This window comes from Talpa occidentalis, unplaced genomic scaffold (genome assembly GCF_014898055.3).
Source record: "Talpa occidentalis isolate TD23 unplaced genomic scaffold, MPIMG_talOcc4v2.1 talOcc4.10, whole genome shotgun sequence".
In the NCBI taxonomy this organism is placed as follows: domain Eukaryota; kingdom Metazoa; phylum Chordata; class Mammalia; order Eulipotyphla; family Talpidae; genus Talpa; species Talpa occidentalis.
In genome coordinates this window covers 64,340,545-64,358,413 of record NW_023600993.1, presented here as the reverse complement: position 1 = coordinate 64,358,413, position 17,869 = coordinate 64,340,545, and the positions used below count along the sequence as shown (strand labels likewise).

The following is a 17,869-nucleotide window of genomic DNA, read 5'->3' as shown; positions in this document are numbered from 1 at the left end:
TATCATAAGGGCCTCCCTAGTGGCACAGGGGTTAAAGACAGTGTTATAAAGTTATTGCCAGCCACTGTGGCATGTGTTCAATCCCTGGCCGGAGAACTAACCGACATGGTGCAGCAGACCTATCCTGTCTCACCCGATGCTCTCCTCAGCGGTGTATTTCAGTACATCTGCTTTTTCTGCTCCCTACTCTGTCTCTGGTGAATCCTCTCAACTCCTGCACCTCTGGCCTAGACCCCAGGTCTTTATGCATAAATAAATAAATAAATCTTAAAATAAAATTTCTATCATAAACACATAACATTGTCAAGACAAAAATTTAACTGATATGCTCTAGCAGTGGGCATAGGAGAGTCTGGTTCCTATTCTCTTGCTACTCTGTGGGAGGGTTTGTTCTCATAATGCAGTCATGGTCCAGGAGGAGAGAGAAATGCTTTGAGTTGCCTAGCTCTTCTCAAAAATTGCTGTGAGAAGTGACTTTTAGGCAATTATCTTGAAAGTTTACGAAAAAAAAATTCATGTTAAAATCTCCGCCCCCGAAGAAGGAAACTATGAAGCTAAAACCTAAAAATAAGTAGAAAGTTAAGTGAATAAAGAAAATTAATAAAAAGTTGGCTTTTTAAAATGTAATACCATTGATCACCTTTTAAGGAATTTATCATTTTCTAAAGCCCTGGTTGACAATTTTTATATTTTATTGAAATAACTTACCCAATTACATTGAGTATAATTATAAATATACTTAGGTGGTAATTAATTTACTTATAGACTAAAATAGTTTAAAATCATTTTTTTTAATTTTAATTTTATTTTTATATTCCCCATACAATTGCAACCCCCTTATTTTGACCCCAATCCCTCCTTTCCCCGCCCCCCACCCCCATAGAGTGTCTCTGGTTCATAGTTGTTTGTTGATTTGATTTTTACTTTCTTACAGTCATTCTTTTTCCTGGTCTCTTATTTAAGTTTTCTAGATTCCTGCTATGAGTGATACCATCAGGTATTTTTCTTTTTTATTTGCCTTCCTTTTCTGTTTCTATTCTTTCCTCTTTTGACTCTTTGGGATAATTAGGCAGTTTTTATTATTTCACCTCCTAAGCACTTGCAATGTTTAAGTGGTTACTTATGTTAAAAAGCTTATGTGAAAAAGATATGAAAACAGTAGCACAAACAATAGGGAAAAGGAATTGGAAATACACCATTACATGTTCTAGACACCAATCATAAAACAGTAAAATATTACTTGAAAATAGACTCTGACTATACATATTGTAAATTCTATAGCCTCCAATAAAATTTAATGAAATCACAAATTATGCAGTTGTTACATTGTTGCAAGCTATCTTATTTACTTCTGTGGGCCATGGGAGGAGTATTGAGATAGTCACCAAGAGAAGCAGGAGAGAAGCAAGAGAGAGAGAGAAGCAGGAGAGAAAGAAAGCCAGAAGAGAGAGAAGCCCAGAGTGAAGACTTGAGGCCTTCTCCAAAGCTGTAGGCAGACAGGTCGGTGTGGAAAGCCCCGGGCAACCCAGCACTAGCCTGCCCCCAGGGGCAGGCCGGGCGACCAAAGACGCCATAGACGGAGGGGCGGGGTCACCGTCAGGGAGGGCACCACCTGAAGAATCACATTTAATCAGCATTTTTGGAGAGAAACACACATGAAATAAGAACAGGGTGCTATAAAAAAAGTAAAAACCCAAATAGCTCTGGGACATGAAAAGTATGATAGTAAAAGTGAAAAACTCAAGAGAGAGTTTGAAATTTAATACTTTCAAATAATACTAGAAATTAGAAAATAATGGTAGGATGCCTTCAGTCTTCTGAAGGAAAATTATTTCCAGCCTATAAATCTATTATTGGAAAAAACAATAAATTATGTTGGAAATGGAATATAGTCCAACATCATTATTTGTGGATTCCATATTTGTGAACTTCTCTACTAACTGAAATTTATTTGTAATCCTAAATGAATACTCATGGTGCTCTTGTAGTCATTTGAAGATATGAAGACAATAGTAAAACAGTTGAGTTGCCTGATGCCTCCTTCCCAGTTGAAGTTGAACAAGATGATTCTCTGTTTTCTTGTTTCAGTACTAATTCTGTAAAGAAGTATCTTTTTTATGGTCATTTTAGTCCCATTGCTTTCATATTATTGTCTCCTGTTGGTGATCTCACTGTTTAAAATGATTACAGGTGTCATTTTTAAGTGCTGTCTAGTGTTTCTAAGAAAAAGAAGGCTGTGCCTTATGGATAATATATTTGTTAATTAAATTTTGTTCAGTCATGAGTTACAGTGTCATTGGCCATGAGTGCAATGTTAATGAATTAGCTATATATTAAATAAAGTGCCTTTAAGCAAAAATAGACACAAAAAGATGTTAATTTCTTCACCCTAGTTATTATTTAGTAGATGAACATGTTGTGAATAGAAACGTGGGAAACTTTCATTTTCCTTCTGAACAATTGTTAGTATTTGGTAAGTCAGTGCTTGTGGAAGCTTTATTGAAAAATACTAGTGTAAATAACAAGAATTAATATCTTTACCAACAGTGGCAAAATTGCCCTTCTGCAAGAGACCAACTGTTAAAATATCTAAATAACATATTTATCAGATAGAGATGTATGCATGCAAAAAACTACAAATAAAACAATGAAAGGGGTTAATAAAACATTCATCATAATGATTATCTTTGGGGAGACAAAAAGGAGTGGGAGTAAAAATAGAAAATCATTTTTAAGGTACTGCTAATTATTAAAATGGGAGAACTGTATATATGTTTGTTTCACTGATATTCTTTAAACTATGTGTAGGCACATGCACAAACTTAGAATAAAACATAAACCATTATTCTCTTTTCTATGTGTATTATGCTTTTAAGAACAAAATTAAAATTTTAAGTCTTTTTAAAGTTCCCAAATAGAAAATTTGAGAAGACCTAGTCAATGTCTCTGGATTCCCAAGAATAGTTGCTTTAGTTGGGACTTTTGGCTCCACCCATAATTAATTTTGTTTATCTGCTGTTTAGTACTTTCGTTCAGTTAGTCCTTATATTTTTAAACAAAATTTTCCATGCTAAAAGTACATATTTTAATATGAAGTAGAAAGAAAACCAAGTGTGAAATTGAAGAGGGGCATCTATTTCATAATAAATCAGGTCATTGGTCTCATGTTAACAGCACTTAATAATATCTTTTTCCACCAGGGACACATTCTATAATTTCTTACTTTTTTTTTTTTTTGCCTCACATTGATCACTGTAGCTGTTTCTTTCACATAAAGGTCAGCTTTGATTTAATCTAAATCTCTATTTCCTCCTAGTAGATAGAGGTAAAGGAGAAAGTTCTTTCAAAGAGAAAGGTAATATAAATGATAAAATCAATGATAAAATCAAATGATGAAATCAATGCTGCTTACCTAATTGCACATTATAGGAATTAAAACCTAATTATGGACATGCCTATATGGAGAAATCCACTGACTAATGGAACATATTGAATTAATTATCTAAAGTGTTCTGGTTTATACATGATAGAACAAAATGACCATTAACTCAAGTTGTGAAATATTCTATGTGTTCATCAATCTGTTCTCTCACAGTCTTCTCTGAACTCAATTCTCGTGAGATGTTTTTGTTTTCTTTTTTGCATGTGGAATTCATTTTAATTTTGTAGAACTAGGAAGCCAAGATAGTGTCACGTAAATCTTTTATTTTCAAAGTTCCTGCACATGTGCAACTTCTATCCTAATGACCTAGTCTACATTAATGAGTAAGAAAATAATATTCCATTCTTCAGAAATGAAAAGAATTCAGGGGTATCTTCCTAACACTGATGATTAGCCTCTTGAGAGCTAGGTCAGTTGGAGTGTTCACTGATAAATCAGCTGAATTAAGCTTTGGAATAGTCATATCTGTTAGGAGGTTGATGAATGGAATTGAACTAGACTTTCTTCAGTTTGTCTAGCTTCCCAGTAGAAAGGAGAATGACTTATCTAACATTATATTCATATTTCTTTTTTTTAAAGGTTTATTTATTTATACAAGAACTGGGGTACATGTCGGAGGTGTGAGAGGGTGAGAGAATACACCAGAGAGAGCGGGGAGCAGAACAGGCATATGAACTGAAGACACTGCTGAGGGAAGCAGTGGGCAAGGCAGAAGTCTGCCACACCATGTGGGTTTCTCCCTGCCCAGCTGGGAATTGAACCTGTGCTGCAGAGGCTGCAGACAGCTTCACAGCACAGCATTCAACCCGCTGTACCTCCACCGGTGAGGCCCTATATTCATATTTCTGTATTGAGGAAGTATAGCTTGGTGGGTTCAGGGGTCATGAAGTTTCAAAAGTTCCAAGAAAAAGACAAATATTTGAATGATTCCACCAAAAAGAGAATCAATAGAATCTTTCTTGTTAATACCACCATTTTTTTAAAATAATAAATTTTATTTTTATATTCCCCATACAATTGCAACCCCCCCATTCTGACCCCAATCCCTCCCCTCCCGCCCCCCACCCCCCAAAAAGTGTCTCTGGTTCATAGTTTTTTGTTGATTTTGATTTTCACTTTCTTATTGTTATTCATTTTCCTGGTCCCTTATTTAAGTTTTCTAGATTCCGGCTATGAGTGAGACCATCCAGTATTTTTCTTCTTCTTTCTGGCTTATTTCGCTGAGCATGATCCCTTCCAGCGCCATCCATGTTGCTGCAAATTGCATGTGTTTATCTTTTTTGAATGCTGAGTAATATTCCATGGTATATATGTACCACATCTTCTTGATCCAGTCATCTATTTTTGGGCATTTGGGCTGTTTCCAAAGCTTAGCTATTGTAAATAGTGCTGCTATAAACATAGGGGTGCAGGTGTTCTTTGGAATGGATGTTTCTGTGTCCTTTGGAATACCACCATTTGTTGAAGGTGGCATATGGGTAAGATGGTATAGAAATAGTCTGAGGAAATTCTTGGTGGCTTCTTAAGTTTTCCAATGTTTACAAGTCAAACTGGCCTTTCTCTTCACCTCATTATCCTGGGACCTTAATAGATGTTTTAGGGAAATGAGGTGTTTGTATCTGTTCTAATTTAAGGACACGTGTTGTAAAATCCATGTAGGATAAATATTATTTTTAAAATACAATCTTGATCATTTTCTAGTAGTCTTAGCATTAACACTTGCCATCCATCCTTTGAACATCCTTTCATGGGAATCTATACAAATTCATTGCAACGCTGCTGTTTGCTGTTAACTATTAGTCTAATCTATAATTTTTGCAAGGTCAGGAACTAGTTTTCATATCCCCGATTTCTAGCCATTAGTCAACAACTGAATATATGAGTGGAGATTGAATAAGACTTGTGTTCTAAGTGTCGAAAATAAACAAAATAAGAATTACACTTTCCACTCAGGACAAAGCCTGAATCATTGGAGCATGGCATTTCTGAAAATATGTTCTACAAAAAATAATTCTGTAAAATTTTAACAGCAAAACAAAAAAGCCTTTCCTCTTATTTAATGATTAAAGCAGTTTGGAGAATTAAGCCAAATCAAACAGGTTACTTTACAGTGCTCTGAAATGCATTTAATCAATACATAGATATACATAATACACATCTCTAAATGAAAAAAGATTTCACAATCACTTGTCAGACTTGGCTGTGGATGGCTTTTTCAGCAAGCTCCCTGGAAGAATGATAATCCATTTAGGGGATGCTGTTAGGACAATATTTGTTCTAATATCTGTTTTAGAACTTGTATATTTATTCTTGTACAATTGAATATTCTATTTACCTGATCTGCCTTTTTGGCCTCATATTATTTATGACTACATATGCAACATAGATGTAGAAAGGAGACAAATGTATTGAGAATCTATGATGGAACATTAGCAACTACAGCTGCACAATGAGGAAGGCGCATTTTTGCAATTATAGTGATTGGGGAAAATGAGCCCTCAGAGAATGAAATTAATGTAAGTACAGTTGATTCATGTGGCAGGACAGAAGTCTGATTCAGGTTACCTTACTCCAACATAAGCAAGCTTGTTCCTCTATATCATCACGTTTAAAATCTGGGTCTTTAATGACATCTATCCTCATGAATATGTACATGTGCCTTCCCTGGCAATAGGATTATCTTCCAATGACAGACACCTGAAAGTGTCCCATATTATACTCCGTTATTAGAGAGACTGTCCCTTCACTGTTGCTTAGAGTTGCCTGTTTTCAGCTTCAGTTGTTTAAGAGACTGGCCATATTTTCTGCCCTTAAATTCTTTGAGATGACCCCAATTCTTTGTGATGCTTCCTCCTTAAATGAGTTTTTGTGGATTTTTCTTTTATGTGGTAAACATTACTATGTCTAAGACAAAGTTTGACAGAAGGAAGAAACTTATTTTGCTCTGTTAATGTATTCCAGGAACTATGCTAATAGATTTCTTGTATGTGTGCACATATGTGTGCCTGTGAGAATCTTCCATGTCTACAGAATATTAAGTACTTGTCCTTCATATGGATTGTGTATGTTACCTCTGCTCATCCTCTTTTTAATTTTGTAGATGGATTTTTGTAATGCATATAGGCTTTAAATTATATATAACCATATATGCTTCCTTAATATTGCTTATATAGCATGTTTATTATTTTTTCTTAGAAATTTGCTGTCCATTTCTACATTTGTTTAGAGTAGAATATTCCCCATTTATTTTTTAATGCATTTTATTATATAGTACTCTTATGTTGAATGCTTCTTTGAATACATTAAGTAAATAATGAGTAAATAAAAAGTAAATAGTATTTTTTCCCTAGGTTTCACACTCTTGGCACCTGAAGGGAGAGCCAGGCTTGCCTCAGAAGCTCGGATGTTGGCTGAATCAATTTCCAGTGAATTTTATAATGTACAAGTTTTATAGATAATATCATTCCTGATATTCTAGCTGGGGGGATCTTACAGCTGAAACTTCTATTGAGCTAGTACTTTCTGCAGTAAAAAGATCTTTATTCTTCCCATCTAACAAAAAAAAAATAGCCATTTTTCACAGAGGAGTGAGAGAGGCAACTCCTTTTTCAGTTGGTCGTTGTGTGCAGGGACTTACATAGGAGGATTTTTATTGGTTTTCCCTGGGACTTCTGTCCCATACAAAAGTGAAGGTTTCATTTCTTTACATATGTGCAAAAGGTAAAGCTGCTATATTTAGCAAATAAAAATATAGGATGTTGAGTTAAATTTAAAAAATAGTCTTAACTTCCAAATTAAAGTAATTTATTGACAAAAGTTTAGTATAGGACATTTAAGCCATCCTGATGAGGTCAATGTAGGATTCAAGAAATATACACAGGTTCCCTGGCAAATCTAACCAAGGATTGCCATTGTCCTCTGGGCCTCCCCTGCAGGACAAGTCCCCATGCATGTAATACCACTAAGTACTTCTGCTGCCAGATGGCACTGCTTCTCCCAGGCAAGGGGGCATGTCTACTCATGCCTAACCTAGATGTTCCAAAATGGTTCTTTCTAAAGCAATAAATCAATTATATTCATTCAATATTTACTATACAGGAAGCATTTGCTGAGTTCTAAAAGATATGAAAATGATCAAGGAATAGTATTGTTATGGTCTAAACATTTATATGCCCCTGATTTCTTATGTTGATATCCTCCCCTGCAATGTGATGGTGTTTGGAAATGGTCCTTTTGGAAGGTTAAAATAAAGTGTAGATGGGCTCATGATGGTGAGAGTCCCAAGATAAGATTATTTCCCTTGTAAGAAGAGGAAGAGAAATCAGAACTTTCTCTTTCCTGTAACTCTCAAAGAAGGACCAGATGAGCACAGATGGCCTGCTTACAAGCCTGAAGCTGAGAGCACAGGATGAAACCTATATGCCAGCACAGGATGAAACCTATATGCCAGCACCTTTACCTGAACTTCTCATCTCCAGGACTATGAGAAATAAATTTCTATAGTTTAAGTTACCCAGTCTTTGGCATTTTGTTATGGCAGCATAAGCAGTCTAATACATTATTATCCCCAACATATTTAAAAGGAGACAAATGTATGAATACTCTAGTTATCATGAAATCATCATAAAAGATAAAATGTTGTTTTGAAGGGGTGATTTTTTTCTTTCCCCACCTCTATATACTCATAGTTGTTTCTATGAGTACCTAGGTATGTTCCAGTACCTAGCATAGTATCTGGCACACAATAGGCACTTTCCAAATGTTTATCAAATAAAACAGAGATTACTGAGTGATAAAAAGGAAACAAATTAATTCAAATATAAAGGATTAGAGGTAATTTCACAAAGAAGTGTTATAAAATCCCTCATAATGGAGACGGAAATATGGCTGGTTCTGCCTGAGAGAATAATAAACAAATATAGGAAGTCATGAATTTTATGGAAAGTCTGAACACAGAGTAAGGTAATTACTGAGGTATAGTTATTTAAAAAGCAGTGATTCACATTGTAGAGAAACTTAAAAGTTACAATGAACCACATCTTGATCCAGTCATCTATTTTTGGGCATTTGGGTTGTTTCCATAGCTTAGCTATTGCAAATAGTGCTGCTATAAACATAGCGGTGTAGGTGCTCCTTTGAAGTAATGTTTCTGTGTCCTTTGGGTAAAATCTGGAATTGCTGGATCATATGGAAGCTCCATCTTTAGCAGGTTGAGGAATCTCCTCACAGCTTTAATAGATGACTGGATCAAGAAGATGTGGTAAATATGCACAATGGAATATTACTCAGCAATCAAAAAATACAAACTCATGCAATTTGCAGCAACATGGAGGGAGCCGGAAGGGATCATGCTCAGCGAAATAAGCCAGAAAGACAAAGAAAAATACCAGATGGTATCTCTCATAGCAGGAATTTAGAAAATCTAAATAAGGGACCAGGAAAAAAAGACTAATTATAATAAAGTAAAAAGCAACAAGCAACTGTAAACTAGAGACACACTATGAGGGGGGAGAAGGAGGGAGTAAGATCAAAACAAGGGGAGGTGGGAATTGTACGCGGACTATAACCAACATGAAAATGCATACATTGTCAAAAATGAAAAATGATGTAAAAATATATGAAATTAAATTAATAATAAATAGGGCCTCCCCTGGTGGCGCAGCAGTTGAGCGCTGGGCTGCGAATCTGCCTGCAGCCTCTGCAGCACCGGTTCTATCCCCTCACCGGTGCGAGTGCCCCACATGGCGCGCAGACCTCTCCTGCCGCGCCCACTGCTCCCCTCAGCAGTGTACTTCGGTCCTTCTGCCTGTTCTGCTCCCCACTCTTGCTCTGGTGAATCCTCTCACCCTCCCGTGCTTCTGACTGTACCCAGTGCTTGTATAAATAAAAAAAGAAATCTTTAAAAAATAAAAAATAAACCAGTTTGCACTCCCACCAAAAAAAAAAATAATAATAAATAAATATAAAAAAGAAAGAAAGTTATAATGAAGCATTTTGAACTTTACTCCATAAGTCAATATTACTGAGCTGTGTTTCATATATTTAAGATAACTGGTGTTCCACAAAAGATGCTTTGTAACTACATGAATTTGGAGTATATTGTTTTTACATGCTCCTCTTTAAGATCAATGCAGACACAAAGGCCTAATGACTTTTGGAGTACTACTAACTAATCCACTTACCAACCATCTACACATATAAATCTGTTTACGTTTGGTTAATTCAACTGATTCTCAAGCTTACTTGACCTATGGAATCTTTTTCTCAAGGACCATTTCCTAACTGTGGACTGAATGTTCTGCTGAGTCCAGTTTATGACAGGTCTCTGGAATATGTGGTCATTTGAATCTTTGCAAGATTGCCCTATTTTGTCTGTTCTGTCTAATGACAAGTTCATAAACACTGGGATTAATCCAGAGACCTAAATTCTAGTTTAGTTTTAGAACTAATTCAAGCTATTTATTCAACTTCCATGAACATTTCTTTTGAATTTTAAATGAAGGGATTGAATGAGACCATCTTTTGTTTCTATGATATTATGTTCTATTCCCTTGGGAATCCTAGACTTCAGCTCAGCAAGAAAAATGTCCTTGAGATCCAAGGACAAGATGACCTCAGATATGGGATGATGTTGCAACTTCCACAGGGACCAGTTTCCAGACTTTTGCACTTTTTTTTCTGTCTGAACACATATTTATATATTGACATGTAACAATCAAATCTGCCTTCCTTCCTGACCTTATCTCCCTGGAGAAGCAGGTGGAATTCTTTGGTATTGACTTAGTCATAACATTTTACCAATAAGTTTGGAACAAAACTAATAAGGTCAAAATTCTTTTCTAGATGATGAAGATTTTCCATATTGCAATCCAATTTTTTGGAAACATTGAGATTGTTCAATCCTGATTGTTATGATTAATATATAAATATGAGTGTGCCAGAAAACACTGTAAGAAATACACTGGATACTTTGGGTAGTTGTTTAAAACATGACTAATTTAAATTATTTAAAGTGAGCAATTGGGCTTAATAATAATATAGTCAGAGGATACAACATAGTACAAGAGTCCTTGTTTTTAAATAGATAATTATTTAAATAGATAATTATTCCCTTTTTTCCACAATGATGAGAAAAAGGATATTTTATTATCTTGTCTTGACCATACATTGTATTATTTATAGTTTCAAAAAGACAATTTTTTTGATTTTTCACTTCTTTTATTTTAGATAACTTTTTTAATATAAATTTTATTTTTATATTCCCCACACAATTACAACCCCCTTATTTTGACCCCAATCCCTCCCCTCCCCACCCTACACCTCCCATAGAGTGTCTCTGGTTCGTAGTTGTTTGTTGATTTTGATTTTCACTTTCTTATAGTTATTCATTTTCCTGGTCCCTTATTTAAGTTTTCTAGATTCCTGCTATGAGTGAGACCATCCGGTATTTTTCTTTTTCTCTCTGGCTTATTTCACTGAGCATGATCCCTTCCAGCGCCATCCATGTTGCTGAAATTGCATGTGTTTTTCTTTTTTGAATGCTGAGTAATATTCCATGGTGTATATGTACCACATCTTTTTGATCCAGTCATCTATTTTTGGGCATTTGAGTTGTTTCTAAAGCTTAGCTATTGTAAACAGTGCTGCTATAAACATAGGGGTGCAGGTGCTCCTTGGAATTGATGTTTCTGTGTCCTTTGGGTAAATACCTAAGAGTGGAATTGCTGGATCATGTGGAAGCTCTATCTTTAGTAGGTCAAGAAATCTCCACACAGCTCTCCATAGTGGTTGGACCAGTTTGTACTCCCACCAACAGTGCAGGACAGTTCCTTTTTCTCCACAACCTCGCCTACATTTGTTGTTGCTATTTTTTTCAATATGTGCCATTCTCACTGGTGTAAGATGGTATCTCATGGTAGTTTTGATGTGCATTTCCCTGATTACAAGTGATGTTGAACATTTTTTCATATGCCTGTTGGCCATTCTCATTTCCTCTTCAGAGAAGTTTCTTTTTAGCTCTTCTGCCCATTTTTTGACTGGATTATGTTCTTTGTTGTTGTTGAGTCTCATCAGCTCTTTGCAGATTTTTGTGATCAGTCCTTTATCATTAGGGCTGTGTGCAAAAATGTTCTCCCAGTCGGTGGGGTTTCTCTTTGTTTTTGTTATTGTATCTTTTGCTGTGCAGAAGCTCTTTAATTTGATGTAGTCCCAGCTGTTGATCTTTGCCTTCACTATCACTGCTTTGGGTGATGTGTATCAAAAAGACAATTTTAAAGCACAGAAAATAAATTCAGTTGAAAAAGTGCTGACATAATTCTTCTCTACATGTACTACAGAATTATAGGAAGAATCATCACAGTAATTATGCTGTTGTATTAAAGATAACAAATGAAATGCTTGCTCTTTAATATAAATTCAAATGTATAGCATCTATAATAATAGATCACAGTGAAAGCATGTCTGTAATTTTTAATAGCAAAAATTAAAATAGTTTGAAAATTCTGAATTTTTCAACGAAGTAAGAAAGCAGATAAAAGGCAAAATGTTGCATAGTCTTATAAAGTGGGCCATTTTTAAGGTTAATTTTTTGGATTGCAAAACTGAGCAATGATAAGCTCATAGCTCTACACAGATAATTGAAATGTGTGTTATACCAGAGCTAGTACTTTTATTTACAGAATTCGCTTATCAAAGATGAATAATTATACATCAGGATTGGAAGGACTACCAACTATTATTTCACAACTGCCACTATGTTTCTTCTTCTCTGACACAGTTGACACAGGTCCAGGCTTGCTGTTCAAGACCATTCACTTCCTTTTGTTCATGAGCTGCTTTCCTGACCTGCTGTTCCTATATCTCACTGAAGATAGATTTTGGTAAATGGTGGTGATGAGCTAAATGTTTTATGTAAGGATGATGTTGAAATTTCTCCTTAAAAAAAAAAAAGAAATTTCTCCTTCAACTTCTGGTTGTAATTTTGGACTGCTTTTTCTCATGATGTAAGCTCACCTAATTCTTCATCAGCACTAGCTTTCTGCAGATGTGTACTCATTTAATCAGCTCCACTAAAAATATACTAGCAGCTAGGGGTCCATTTTACACAGATAACATGTTGCATTCTTTTTTATTGTTTGTTTGTTTTTTTAAAGATTTATTTATTTATGCATACAAGAGATGGGGTACAGGCCAGAGATGTGGGGGGTGAAAGGATTGACCAGACAGAACAGGGAGCAGAACAGGCACACTGACTGAAATACACTGCTGAGGGGAGCAGCGGGTGAGACAGGAGAGGTCTGCCTTGCCATGTGGGTTTCTCCCTGGCTGGTCGGGGATCAAACTCGTTCTGCAGAGGCTGCAGATTGCTTCATAGTGTGGTGCTTAACCCCTTGTGCCACCAGGGAGGCCAACATATTGCATTCTTTTTGTGTGTTAGACTTCCCTGGTTGGACCTTTGTCCACAGAAAGATTCAAATATGTTTATCAAAAATAGCAGAAACAAAGTCCTTCCCAATGGAAAGTAAGTCATGTCAAGCACTGCAAATACATGAGCCATATGCACTGCAACTTGAGTGTCCAGTGCATAAATATCAAAAGGATATAATCTTCATTAGCTGCAGTAAAGATTGAAAGCTCCATAGGATTCCCAAAAGAATGTGTTCATTATCATATCTAAGATAACCTTTTTCAGAGGAGTAGCTTGACTCATAACTTAGTACTATATTCCTGTTAGATGCAAAACTACCCAACAGAAATGTCTCAATTAGGGTAAATTTAACACTACATATACTGACAAATCCCCAAGCCATGGATTTGTTCTTTGTTCATCCCAAATGTCTATATAGGGGCAGGATGGTCACTGAGCAGGTTTTTTATGATTCAGCAAATCAGACGGGTAAAGGAGGTCTCCTGTAGCCCTCGGTGGCTTTCTCAGGCTTTTACTGAGCTTTACATTTATTGCAGCAACCAGGTACATGGCAGCCAGCGCTGCCTTCTTCTGCCTTCTGGCAAGTCTTCACTCTGGGCTTCTCTCCCTCTTCTGGCTTTCTTTCTCCCCTTCTCTCTCCTGCCTCTCTCCTGCTTCTTTCTCCTGCCTCTGCTTCTGCTTCTGCTTCTCTTGATGTCTATCCCAATACTCCTCCCATGGCCCACAGAAGTAACCAAGTCAGCTTACAATGTAGCAACTGCAGGTGCCCCATCAAGCAGGGCAATCCTAATGGTGGAAGGGCAGAAAAGCCTGAAAACCATTTACCCTACAGTCTACTTCTTGTCCATGTGCGGCAAACTGCTTCTTTCCAACGACGGTCACTTTCTGCATACATGGTCTTCCCTAATATTATATACATTGGATCTTCCTCTTCTCCACAGCTTGGTCCATCCATATGCCATCACTTCATAGTTGTGTCATCACCAATGGTAAATAAAGAAGTCCCACAAAAGCAAGTGCATATAACTTGTGCAAAACCTTTGTATGCTTGTATTGTATGGATACAATTTTGTTTACTCAAATTCCAAATTCTAATCTCTCCATCACATGCCCCAGAAAGGACAGTAGTCGGGCTCTTGGGATGTTTTCCAAGCAATTGACTCCATTTTAGTGACCATCCAGGGAAGTGAGAAATAGTTTTGCAAATACCCATTCCTGTTTGGTCACATTTAAAGCTTTTATATTCTTGTGGAGGCCTAAAAAGGATGTCAGGTAGGATCATGATTTCTTGAAACTCTCTGTCTAACTTGGCATTCCCCGACATACTTGTCCGGGTTCCAGCTCAGCGTCTTCACCTTCATCTTGGCTGCTATTTCTCCCTGACATTTATTCTCTTATTTTTTACCCAGAAACTAGGAAAACTGTGAATTTTGTATTTATATATGAAAGTAAGTAATATTTCCACCAATAAAAATTCAAACTGGATGGAAGAGTGACAGCATCATTTTGATATCCTCCCACCAGCTACCTATTTTCTCTTTCCAAATAAAACCAGTGCTTAGTTTTTCCATAGATAAAAATATATTATACTTGCATATACTAACAAATACTCTTTCTCAAATACCACCATTTTTTCCAAACCTTTGTCAATGTGAATATCGACACGAAAATGTAGAATTAAAAACATTCAAGTGTGGTGTACATCTCAGAATCATCCTGAGCTCTGATCCATGTGTTATGACTTGCAAGCAGCCTCATATCCAGGGTGCCATGTTAATATCTTTAGTAGTATTATGGGTGCTATGACATGGACATGGAGGAGCCTGGGAAGGTTAGAACAATTTACCTTCTCCAAATCCAGTTGATTTTCAGTTATTTCTCTATTCACTTGGCTATGTCTTTAAGCTTTCCTACCGCCTTTCTCACATATGTGCCTTTGTCCACTAATACAGTCCTGCTTTGTCTCCTGCAGGAAGTCTGCCTTGAGTCCCCATCTCTCATCCTATCGATTCCATGTGCTTTTTCTCTATGCTATAGTTGCAGATGAACCCATTTTATCACATTGTCTTGTCACCATCTTTTTTTTTTTTTTTACATCTTTTTTTTTCACCATCTCTTATCCCCAATAGACTGACAGACTTAGAGCATGAATTATGTTTTTCATAGTCAAATTTTGTAAACTCAAGACCTGATGAATACAAGGTTACTCATTAAATAGTTGGTGATTAAATGAACAGAAATAGAAAACATTAACAATGTAGGACCTCCCTGGTGGCACAAGGGGTTAAGCACAGCACTGTGAAGCTATCTGCAGCCTCTGCAGCACAGGTTCGATCCCTGGCTGGCCAGGGAACTACCCACATGGCGCAGCAGACCTCTCCTGTCTCACCCTCTCTTCCCCTCAGCAGTGTATTTCACTCAGTATGCCTGTTCTGCTCCTCACTCTATCTTTGGTGAATCCTCTCACCTCTCACACCTCTGGCCTGTACCCCAGTTCTTGTATGCATAAATAAATAAATCTTTAAAAAAAGTAAAAAAAATAAAAATGGGGCCTCCCCGGTGGCGCAGCGGTTGAGCGCTGGGTTGCGAAGCTGCTCGCGGCCTCTGCGGCGCCGGTTCGATCCCCGGCTGCTCCCCGGCCACTGGAGGAGGGTCCCACATGGCGCGCAGACCTCTCCTGCCGCCCGCTGCTCCCCTCAGCAGTGTACTTCGGTCCTTCTGCCTGCTCTGCTCCCCGCTCTGGCTCTGGTGAATTCTCTCACCCTCCCGCGCTTCTGACTGTACCCAGTGCATGTATAAACAAAACAAACAAACAAATAAATAAATAAATAAAACATGCCTCTATTAAAAAAAAAAAATTTAAAAAAAAAGTAAAAAAAATGAATAAATGGATTCCAAAATTAATAAGATTTGCATGAACCAAGACCTGCTTGTTAATCACATGTGCACACACAAAACTGAACAGTGTAGCCTAGTGGTTACCAGTTTAGGCAGCACAATCAGATTCTTCACATCCCTGCACCTATGCTCACTCACTGTGGGTCTTTGGACAGTGTATTTAACCAGCATAGGCCTCTGTTTTTCAAATATAACATAGGGATAATAATAGGAATAAGTTTATATATATATATACATATATATATATATGGTATTTAAAATAGTGGAAATACATGTTCACAATTTATTTATTGAATAATGATAGGTATTTGGAATCCAGTATAAGTTATCTCAGATAATTTAACACAAATAATAAGAGATTAATTTATAAATAAATAATGACACTTAAATCTGTCCCTTCCATGTTTCAATGAAAGTCATAGCTCACTCATTTACTCATGGCAATAATCTGATTTATCCTTGACTCATTTGTGACTTATGTGCTGCCTATCCAATCTGTCAACCAGATGTGATGATTCCATCTCCTAAATAGCTCACACTCTGCTCACAACTCTCCAAACCACCTGCAGATACCCTATTCAAGGCCATGCTGTCTTCTCTAGACTACTTGAGGAGCCCTGAATCTTTATTTTTTTCAGTAATTTCTTCTGGCAGTTTGTTCCAGTTTTATTAAGATGTAATTGACACAGAACACTATAAGTTTAAGGTGTTAACTTGACTTCCAGATATTGTGAAACAAATACCACAATTAGTTTAAATACCACAATCAGTTTAACATCTATCATCTGATATAAATAAAAACAATGCTTTCTCCTTATGATGACAACACTTATGATCTGCTCTCTTGACAGCTTTCATATACACACACAACAGTGTTAACCACAGTCATCATGTTGCTGCAAATATATTTTTAAATTTAATTTTAATTAAACAAATTTGACATGTAACATTGTATAAATTTAATTTATATACCATTTTATTTTGTTGTCTTTATACATTATGATTGCTATATATTTATCACATTGCATATATTCATTATTGACAGATCTCTGAGGAAGTTTCTGTTTTTTTATTCTTTATAAGTTTGTACTCTTAAACACCATCACTGTTATTCCCCCAAATGCCCATTCCTTGGAAAGCACCAGTTTACTATTTTCACAGGCTTGACCTTTTTAGATTCCACATATAAATGACACCATATGAATATTTGTTTTTCTCTGATGTATTGTGCTTAGCCTAATGTGCTCAAGGTCCATTCATGTTGTTTCAAATGGCAAGATGTTCTTCATTCCTGTGGCTAAATATTCCATTGTATGTATATATCATTCATACATCTATCATCTCTCCATCTATCCATCCATCTATCCATCCGTCTATCCATCCATTCATCCATCCATCCACCTACCTATCTACTTATCATCTATCTAATTTTTTAATCCATTCATCCATACTGATGGACATTTGGGTGGTTTCTGTGTCTTACCTACCATGACTAATGCTGGAATGAATACAGGAGTGCATATATATCTTGTTGAAACTGGTTTTAATTTCCTTTAGATATGTATCCACAAGTTCAGTTATTGGACTATTTTTTTAAAAAAGAAATTTTATTTATTTTTGCATAGAATAACTGGGGTGTAGGCCATAGTTACAGGGGATGAGAGGATTCACCAAAAATAGAGTGGGGAGAAGAACAGGTGGATTGACTGAAATACACTGCTGAGGGTAGCAGCGGGAGAGACAGGAGAGGTCTGCTGCACCATATATGGGTTAACTCCCTGGCTGGGGTTGGAACTTAGGCTGTTACTGTGATAGTGCTGAGACTTAACCCCTAGGCCACCATAGAGGCCTTAGATCTACTTTTTGATTAAAAAAACTTTATTGAGGGCCTCCCCTGGTGGCGTAGCGATTGAGCACTGGGCTGCGAAGCTGCCCGCAGCCTCTGCAGAGCCGGTTCAATCCCCGGCCACAGGCGAGGGTCCCACATGGCGTGACAGACCTCTTCTGCCGCGCCCACTGCTCCTCTCAGCAGTGTATTTCGTCACTCTGCCTGTTTGGTTCTCTGCTCTGGCTCTCGTGAATCCTCTCACCCTCCTGAGCTT

The 17,869-nt window shown here is 36.8% G+C and overlaps 1 pseudogene; it reads right to left on the bottom strand.

Annotated features, from left to right (window-relative positions):
* Positions 1 to 12,144: 12,144 nt before the first annotated feature.
* On the bottom strand, positions 12,145 to 14,230 carry LOC119237636 (DDB1- and CUL4-associated factor 13-like; annotated as a pseudogene).
* Between the last annotated feature and the right edge of the window lie 3,639 nt (positions 14,231 to 17,869).